This window comes from Silene latifolia, chromosome Y (genome assembly GCF_048544455.1).
Source record: "Silene latifolia isolate original U9 population chromosome Y, ASM4854445v1, whole genome shotgun sequence".
Classification (NCBI taxonomy): Eukaryota; Viridiplantae; Streptophyta; class Magnoliopsida; order Caryophyllales; family Caryophyllaceae; genus Silene; species Silene latifolia.
The window spans coordinates 280,812,173-280,822,710 of record NC_133538.1 but is presented as its reverse complement, the minus strand read 5'-3'; the positions used below and the strand labels follow the sequence as shown (position 1 = coordinate 280,822,710).

Sequence of the window (10,538 nt, the reverse complement as noted above, 5' to 3'; positions counted from 1 at the left end):
GCAGTCAAGTAGGCAATGTTATAGATACGGGCTGTCCGACTTTCAACTTTCAGATAGCCCGCCAAGATCGAAAGCTCAATATTATTCACATTATTAGACTCTTTACGGCCAAAAATGGTATTACCCATTAGCCGTAGAAAATAGCGAAGAGGGGGCAAGTGGACGGAAGTGCCCGTCCTTTTAGACCCGTAAAAGTCACTGATACAAGACCACATGACTCGATGAATATCGAGGTGTCCGAGGTTCGCCCCTCGAAATAAAGACCCGTAAAACCAAAGAAAATCACCAAAGTCGGAGAGTTGACATTGAAAAGTCGAAAGGAAATGCAAGGTTTGGTCTTATCGACCACGAAAGCTTTCTAGTCAAAAGCAAAAGACGAAAAGAATTCAAGGGTCAAAACATAATACGTGAACTCAGCCATGTCCACTAAACCTGTCATACCCGTCCCATTTAGCAGGTACACAACCGACTCATAACAGCCTAATTTCTCCAAAGTATCTTTATGGAGAAATCGGGTAGCTGTAACTTTCATTTTCGAAACAAAAAGAGAAAACTTAGCACGTTGCGTAGAAGTAGCAAAGATAACCCGCGGATAGTCAGGTAGACTATCCGTAGTAGCCTGTATCATCAGTGGCGGTCCGCGTGGCCGCTTGGGAGGGCCTTGGCTCGATTGTCCCTCTTGCATGTGCTCTTTCCCTTTTGTCATTTTTGTTACCTGCAATTAACGCATTAGCCACAAGAAATCCCCAAACAATGTCAATTAAAGGAAACCCGAAACAAAATCCGAACTGAAAAGCAAATTAGGGTTTCGAGATTTTGGGGAAAGCGGCTTTAATCGCCTCCTCGCTGCTAGCTAGTGTCGAAAATCAAGGGAAACGGGTAGAACAATCGATTAAAACATAGAAAAGACAAGAAATCAATCTCAAAAATCAATTCCCCCAATTCGACTTTTCCATATCAAATGCAAATAACTCGAAAAGTACGCATAAAAACCGCAATAAAATCAAAAGTAGAGCATGGAAATGAGATTAGAGACATACCTTGAAGAAACTTTGAAGATTAAAGCAAGAAAAACGAGTGCAAGACGAGATTTTAGGTGAAAATCGCGAGAAGGGGGGGAAACTTAGGGTTTGCTCAAGAGTTTATGTGTTTGTGAAAGTGAAGGAGTGAAAGAGTGAAAACTTCCCTTTTAGCTGTAATCTGATCCCGCGGCGTAGTCGATCGACCACTCTACTCGGTCGATCGACCAGTCTGTCATTTAACAGCTTCTGGAGTCTCGTGTTTTGGTCGATCGACTCATTGTCCCAGTCGATCGACCAATATCCCTGCACAGTAGCTTCTGGTCTCTTCGCTTCAGTCGATCAACTGAAACACTTAGTCGATCGACTGCTAGAGCTGGCAATTGGACTTTAATTCGTCAAAAATTCGTTTTGCCATCATAGTCTCTTGTCTTTCTCTCACAAACTCCAGTAAACCATCTACGCACTTTGCATAAAATAAATGTCTGCAAAAATTATCAAAGGTGCGCATATTCCCAAACCAAGAAATTGCAAATAAAAAGAAATTAAAGAATACGAAAAAAAACTCAAAATGCAAATTAAATGGAATAACGAAATAAGATTCCTAAATTACAATTAATTAAAACCTGGGTTGCCTCCTAGTGAGCGCTGGTTTGAGAGGTCCCGCACGACCTTTTTACCTCACTTTGCATCATCCGATAACGGGTCGAAGTATAATACCTCGACTTTCCCAACACATGCATCTGATCCGTGATAATGCTTCACATATTGGCCATTAACCTTGAACCTTTCTCCACCGAGGTCTCAATTCAATCGATCCGAATCGTGTGATTCTTTGTGACCGTGTAAGGGCCATCCACCTGGATTTCACTTACCAGAAATAAACGTATACGAGCGTTAAAAAGAAGTACCTTATCGCCAATATGGAACTCGCGCTTGATGATTCTCTTGTCGTGCCAGCGCTTTGTTTTCTTCTTGTAGATCCTTGCATTGTCATAGGCCAGCAGCCTAAATTCCTCTAGCTCATTCAGCTGTGTCATGCGTTTCTCACGAGAGAGGTTAGTATCCAAATTCAAATCACAAATAGCCCACCAAGACTTACGCTCTAACTCAACAGGTAAATGACATGTCTTACCATTAATCAATCGGTATGGTGACATCCCGATTGGCGTTTTAAACGCAGTTCTATAAGCCCATAAGACATCATCTAACTTAAGACTCCAATCCTTCCGTGATTTAGATACAACTTTAGCTAAGACTTCTTTCAATTCTCTGTTAGAAACCTCAACCTGACCACTAGTTTGGGGATGATACCCCAAACCTCTACGATGTTGGACACCGAATTTAGTCAATAAAGCACAAAGTTGTTTTTCTTTAAAATGCATTCCCCCATCGCTAATGACAACCCGAGGGACACTAAAACGAGGGAAAATAATCTTTTTAAACAGTTTAATCACGGCCTTTGCATCGTAAGGGGGAGTAGCAATAGCTTCCACCCATTTGGATACATAATCTACAGCTAAGAGGATATATTTATTACCTTGACTGCTCGGAAAAGGTCCTTGATAATCAATGCCCCAGATATTGAAAATCTCAACCTCAAGAATGCCTACCTGTGGCATCTCATGTCTCTTGTAAATATTCCCCGATCTTTGACAAGCATCGCACTCAGCAACAAAATTGCGACAATCTGCATGCAAAGTTGGCCAATAGAAACCAGATTGGAGTACCTTAGCTACAGTCCTGGACGGACCGTGATGACCACCATAAGCAGAAGAGTGGCAAGCCTCTAGGATATCCTTCACCTCCAATTGAGGTACGCATCTCCGGATGAGACCGTCTGCGCATTCCTTGAAAACATAAGGATCATCCCAAAAATATTGTCTAGCATCATAAGCAAACCGCTTCTTCTGCTGCCATGAAAGCTCGGGTGGTATCCTACCTGTCACAGCAAAGTTAGCAAAATCAGCAAACCACGGAGGCGGATAAGACCCTGAAGTAGTAATAGCTAACAGACTCTCGTCAGGAAAAGAATCAATAATAGGTAGCGAATCCTCCCTTTCCGTCAGCTGCAAACGAGATAGGTGGTCAGCCACCACATTCTCAGATCCTTTCTTGTCTTTGATCTCCAAATCAAACTCCTGCAAAAGGAGTATCCACCTCAAAAGCCTCGGCTTCGCATCTTTCTTAATAAAGAGAGTCTTCAACGCTGCATGGTCAGTATAAACAATAACCTTAGAACCCAACAAATAAGACCGAAACTTGTCTAAGGCAAAAACTATAGCTAAAAACTCCTTCTCAGTGGTAAAATAATTAATTTGAGCCTCATCCAGAGTTCGGCTCGCATAATATATGGCATTCAAAGCTTTATTTTTCCACTGTCCCAAAACTGCACCGACCGCATAATCGCTGGCATCACACATGATCTCAAATGGGAGGTCCCAATCATGCAGCTGAATGATTGGCGCAGAAACTAGGGCCTCCTTTAACCTGTTAAAAGCGGTAAGGCACTCATCAGTAAATTCATAGACAGCATCCTTAAGGAGCAAATGTGTAAGTGGTTTAGCGATTTTTGAAAAATCCTTAATGAAACGCCGGTAAAAACCAGCGTGACCAAGGAAACTCCTCACTCCTTTAACATTCACGGGAGGAGGTAATTGCTCAATCACCTGCACCTTTGCCTTGTCAACATGTATACCTTTATCAGAAATCAGATGCCCTAACACAACTCCCTCATTGACCATAAACCGACACTTTTCCCATTTAAAACAAGATTAACATCTATACAACGCTGCATGACTTTATCAAGGTTAGCTAAACAACGATCAAAGTCACTACCATAAACCGAGAAATCATCCATGAATACTTCCATAATATTCTCTATATAATCGTAAAAATCCCCATCATGCACCTCTGAAAGGTAGCGGGGGCGTTACACAATCCGAAAGGCATTCTACGATATGCAAAAATACCCCGTGGGACGGTAAAAGTGGTCTTACTCGATCGTGCGGATGAATAGGGATCTGAAAGAACCCTGAATATCCGTCTAGAAAACAGAAAAATTTGTTAGGGGCAAGTCTTTCAATCATTTGGTCAACAAAAGGGAGGGGGAAGTGGTCTTTCTTGGTGGCGGCATTCAACTGTCTATAATCAATGCACATCCGCCACCCTGTCACTACTCGAGTTGGTATTAATTCATTTTTATCATTTTTAACCACGGTAGTCCCTCCTTTCTTCGGACTACCCGAATCGGGCTAACCCACTTGGAGTTGCCAACTGTATAAATAATACCCGCATCGAGTAGTTTCATCACCTCGGCCATAACAACTTCCCCGCATCTTTGGGTTTAACTTGCGTTGACCACATGCAAGGCTTGTGGCCTTCTTCCAACTCTATCATGTGCATACAAACATCAGGGCTGATGCCCTTAATGTCATCCAAAGAGTAACCCAAAGCCTTCTGTTTTCTTAAGCACACACATCAAAGCAGATAATGGTCATCATTAAGCTTAGAGCTAACAATAGGTGGTCTTGCTCCGTATCATCTAGAAAAACATACTTAAGATTAGGAGGAAGTGGCTTACGCTCCGACACCTTTACCTCTACAAAGATAGAGAATCGGCTTCAATGGTGTAGCAAGTGTTGACCAAGTTCTCGTTGGCCAAGCTCAAAAGCATCTCATCTTCTTCGTCATTGAGCCCGTAGCTCTCCATTGAGGCTACCAAAGCATTTGGCTCTTCAGCATTCTCCACTGTATTACCTGCACACTCATCTAAACGGGTTAGATCAACTAAGGGATACTTGGCTAAGGATTCCCTCCAATTACAAGTAACAGCCCTGTCAACAATATCAATGGAATAACACGTATCCTCATCGGCAGGTTCAGTCGCCTTGTGAGCAAGACTGAACTCAATGGCGTCATCCCCTACCTCTAAGGTGATGGTTCCGCGTTTGACATCTATTACAGCCCCAGCTGTTATGTAAAAACGGTCTACCTAAAATAATAGGTATATGACTGTCCTCTGCAATGTCCAAAACAACGAAATCGACAGGAATAAGAAACTTACCCACTCGAACGGGTACATCCTCTAGAACACCTATAGGTCTCTGAGTCGATCTATTTGCTATTTGAACGGTAATATCGGTTACCTTATGTCTACCAATGTTTAACCTTTCGCAAACAGAATAGGGCAAGGAATCGAAAAACTACCCGGGTCCTTTAATTTAGGTGGCACATTAATTTGCGAAAGAGCATTACAATCTTCCACAAAAGCAACATTACCATCATCACGAAAATTTCTCTTACGATTTAAAATATCTTTCATAAATTTAGCGTAAGAGGGTACCTGGGTAATTAGATCAGTGAAAGGAACCGTTACCTCGAGATTTTGGACCATCTCCAGAAACTTACCAAACTTATGCTCCAGCTTAGTAGCCTTCAAACGCTCCGGATACGGGACTGCAACACTGGTCGTAGGATCAGTAACCTTCGGCTTCCGTAGGTTTAAAACCCCCGTCAAATCATCAATGAGTGAGGAATCATGCGAACTAGTTGACGGATTTGCATCCTGCTCTGGAGTTCCAGTCAATCGACTGATATGAGTGGTCGATCGACCAACTTGGCTGGGCGTGAACAGTTCATGTTCAGAATTGAGTTCGTCAGGTGATCCAGTCGATCGACTGGTGATGTTGGTCGATCGATCGATCTTTGGTGTGAATAGTTTCTGACCAGAAACTATTTTATCTGATGCTTCAGTCGATCGACTGACAATGTTGGTCGATCGACCAGAAGTACTGGCAATTGAGCTCATTTTTGCACCAGAATTTAAACGAGCTTCTTCATCATTTCCCGAGTCTTCCTTTGGCTTGTCGGGACTTTCATAAGAGAGGCCACTTCTAAGATTAATGGCATTAATCGTCTCAACCGGCCCTTCACATTTGATTGAAGAATTAGCAACTTGCTTAGCCTCCATATTCTCCAATTGCTTCACAAAATTCTTTGAGGACTCAATCCCGGCTGCTTCCATATTCGCCACTTGAACCAAAAGGAGTTGGACCATCTCTCTCAACTTCTCGATCTCATCTGAGTTTTGAACAGTATTTCAACTTTCTCCTTGGAAGCTTGAAATCTCGAGCTTCTCGAGACGGGCGATAATAGAAGTTATAAGTGTCACAACGGCACTCATTTCATCACTTTGCTTTCGTGACTTTCCACGTGAACTTCCAAACTCAGCTCTATGAACTGCCATCTCCTCAATAGTGTTCCAACCTTTACTTTGACCGGTATTGTTTTGGAACCTTCCATTAGCAGCTGCATCCAGGATGACCTTCTAATCATCATATAGAGCATTATAATATAGGTTGCAAAGATACCATTGCTGGAAACTATGGTGAGGGACAGCTCGGACCAAACTTTTGAAACATCCCCATGCTTCACAAAAACCTTCATCGACTCCTTCTTGAAACTTGTGATTTTACTTCTCAAGGCGTCAGTCTTTGAAAGTGGGAAGTACTTCTTGTAGAAGGCTAATGCTAGAGATGTCCAGTCCGTTTCTCTAGCTGCTACCCTATCAAGGTAGCGGTACCAATCTCGCGCCGAATCCTTCAAGGAGTATAAGAACATCAACCCCTTTACTTCATCCTGAGTCACCCCAGCTGGTATAGGTATGGAAATGATGAGAGTCCGTGAAAATCTCCATATGCTTCAAGGGGTCCTCATCCGTAAACCAAAGAAACCGATTTCGCTCCACTAAATCGATATAAGAGGAACGAAATTCGAAGTTACCCGTAGTAGGGGTAGGTAACTGGTGCCCCTTTGGAAGATGGTGTTCCTTTGGCTGTAGATTATCATATATCGTAGCCATAATTGCCAAAATGAGAGTACTCAAGTCTTCCTCTCAAAAACCTGTCTTCTAACTGTGCAAAAGCAAAACTAGAAGCAAAGATAAGCAACGGCCTCAAGGAACCAAAGTTCCTTGAGACAAGAAAATTAAACTAAAATAAAGCAAACAGAATTACACTGTCTCCCCGGCAACGGCGCCAAAATTTGATACCGTCGTTTTGTATCAAAATTAAATTTATAATTCCAAACTAAAACTATAGCTAGTGATAGTAAGGGTCGAACCACAGAGAGACAAGGTTGATTTTGTTTGCTATTTTCCAGTCTATAAAAGTAACAATTAATTGGGGGGTTTTGAGATTGGTTGACTAAATTGACTAAATGCTAAATGAAATTTCACAACAAGATAAATAAGGGATCGGGAAATTCGGTTCACCACGGCAATGGTCAGGACAATAAGGTAACAGAAATCCTATAATACGGTCTCCGGGGGGTATAAGCAAGCCTTTCGATCGATGCTCAAATTAACCTTACGGTCTTCTAATTCCCCGAAATTTCTCAAAGCTTTCACTCAAAAGAAATTTCCAATCTAATGATGGTTCTAATTACTAATCTTTCAATCTAGCAAAAAGACATATCAACAGACGACAAAACCGAAATGGAAGAATTCATGCTAACAAACAATCCTAATTTATGCCATGGTTCACCTCATTCCCAATCAAAACAATTAGCTACGCATGACTAAAACTTAAACAATTGCTAAATTGATAACAAAGAACAAGATTGACATGATTGAATTCAAATAAAAGACAAAGAACAAGAGATGAATTTCTGGAATTAAATTGATGAAACAAGAATTGAAACAACAAGAATTAAAAGAAGAGGGGAATTGCATAAAAAACTTACTAACTGAATTAAAGAACAAAGTATCGAAAATCCAAGGTTTCCGTCTGCCAAGCTAGATCTAAAAACTGAGTTTTGCAATAATCCAAAGCATAACCTAAAAGTTGTTGCGTTCTACTGATAAAAAGATACCAAAAGTTAATTACAAGTTGGGCTTTTAAAAGTCTAACACGAAGAAACAAGTATCAGCTCGAAAAATGGTCGATCGACCGGTCAGCATGGTCGATCGACTGAAGGTAGCAATCCAGTAGCGTCTAATGAGCTTCAGTGGTCGATCACCTTTACAGCATAGTCAATCGACTGGTTGTGCTGTGCAGAAACACTTCTTTTCTCCAAAAACAGTTCCTCACTCCAATGCACGCATCCCGAGGTGAGTGAGTACGACTCTCCTTCTTCTGGGCTTCCTTGAAGTTGCCTCCGGAGGATGAATTAGGCTTGATTTAGCTTACTTCCACTCATTCCTACAATAAATCATAGAAAATGGAAAGTAAAACGTTTCGGGAGAAATAGTAGCCTTAAGCTAACAATTATGCATAGAAACGCGTGCCAAAACCACAGATAAAGTGTATAGAATATGCACGTATCAGTTACTCTTGAAAATTTCGGTCAAGAGGTGGAATTTTGTGAGATTTTATTTCTATAGAATTTTACAAATTGTAGAGAGTTTCTAATTTTATTACTCTAGAAAAATTTGTATCCAAAATGATGAATGAATCATGAAAAGAAAAACACTCTTTTCTTTTCTCATATGGTTGGCCGAAAAAGGCCTTGGGTAGTATGCCCAATGCTTTTTATTTTTGCTCTTCTCAAAAGCTTAGGTTTGCATGGCTACTTGTTAGCTTCCATCATTGTGTTTTCCACTTAACAATTAACACAATTTTATTCCACTAACTCCCTCCATAATTTCGGTACATGCAATATAAAATGGATGGTCCATTTTATTTTGTCATTTGTCAATTGTAACATATGTGACATGTTACTTGACATATGAAATTGTAATGTATTTTTAACATATTAAAAATCAACATACTCATAAAATATGTCATATACAAAATCGACTAGTAATTCGTAATTACTTGTACCAAAATGGTTTCCAAATTATAAACTACAACATTCTGTATTTATAATAATTTATTCATTCCGTTTCAATTGTTTCTGTAAACAATAATTTCATCTAAGTAATAAAACAATTCGATTACTTAGACCGTGTCTCATTTAATCATTTTTACAATAAGATACGTAAATTATACTCACAAAAGTATCCGTCAATTTTAAGCAATTTAATTAACTCGTATCGGTATACGATTAATTAAATAATCAATTAAGAGTATTTCCCTATAGGTATGACCTAAGGGGATCAACTGATCACCACCTTCGCACGACAGTAATGTCAAACTCTCGTCAGCCAATCATTACCGATATGTGTGGACCAGTTGACTGTAAAATATTACATCCCACATGTATTCTTAAAATGAGATTTAATAATGATATTTAAATCATGTGATCGCACTATTGTTTGAGGACACATTTCCCAACAATCTCCCACTTGTCCTCGACAAGTGTGCGTCACCAATTCTCTTGTCCTATTACTATCTCCCACTCAATGCAAGGTGTCTTTCGGGTCGTACTTGCAAGTGATCATATCGAGAGTGGTTTCCTCGATCTGGAGAATAACTGATTGACCGAATTTATCTATCATAGATACCTTCCGAGCGTGGCCACGCATTTCCAGTTCATTACTCCTCGAGTGGCCCTGAGATATTGTTTTAACCCTGACAAGGGGGTGGACAATTCCTTTCGCACTTATTCCCTTCGACTAGCCACAGCCATCATAACCCAAAATTTGCCCATTTGACCCCATTTACGAAGGTCGTAGTAACACAAATCAAAGTTAATCTGAAATTGTGCCATCTTAGGCGAATTGTCTTTAGTCAAAAGAATCGACTCATTAGAATACTATAGCAGCTCTCGCCACGACCAGGCTATATAAATTGCCCGAACTCTATAAGCGGTCATAAGGCCCGACAAAATGTTCCTAATATCGCCTATGTGATCGACTAGTCATCTCACATGACTCTATGGCACTTGAACTTGCCATCAATCGCATCACACTCTAGTCACTTCGAGACGTCACCTCATACAAGCGACTATGGGCTAATACTATGTTAATCCGGGTTCACTTTAACGGGGTCCAACGTTGTCTCTACAACCCGTTTGGATGTAACAAAGTATAATAAAAGAGTTTTAAAGTAAAACTCGAACGACAAATGCGATTATCACATATAAATAGTCAATGCCTGATTACTATTTCATGTTCTATAATCTAATTTGATCTTGTACGTAGTTGTTCATTTCAATTCAATTGAAATGACATGACTCATCATGTTTAGCCTTTGAGAAGGCTTTGGTTAGTAGGTTTTATCAATTTATTGTACCTTACTCAACCTTACTACATACTCGTTTTCCTTTGTAATGTATACATATGCATTACAAAACTTTCTGAGTACGTGTCGAGATCCAATCAAGACATAGGCCCTCTAGCCTAAGAATAGCTCCCACTGTTTTCACAGTGTGCGGGACTCATCCTTCTTGCACATCTCATGATTGCAAGTGTACTCAATTTCCGTTATAAATATCTTTCATTGTTCTTTATTGCCTAGAACGATTCTAGAAAATCTACTTCTTAATTAACATTGCCACAATGGTATCTTAACGTGTTTAGAAAATCCTAATGTGTTTGGATTATGGTTTTGTCGGAAACCATGCGTAATCTCAATT

The 10,538-nt window shown here is 40.3% G+C and overlaps 1 non-coding gene across 1 annotated transcript; it reads left to right on the top strand.

The window, feature by feature from the left end:
* Positions 1-6,401: 6,401 nt before the first annotated feature.
* Positions 6,402-6,506, top strand: LOC141635978 (small nucleolar RNA R71). The gene has a single exon (XR_012540626.1). It is a non-coding gene; the product is annotated as a small nucleolar RNA R71 (small nucleolar RNA).
* The last annotated feature ends 4,032 nt before the right edge of the window (positions 6,507-10,538 follow it).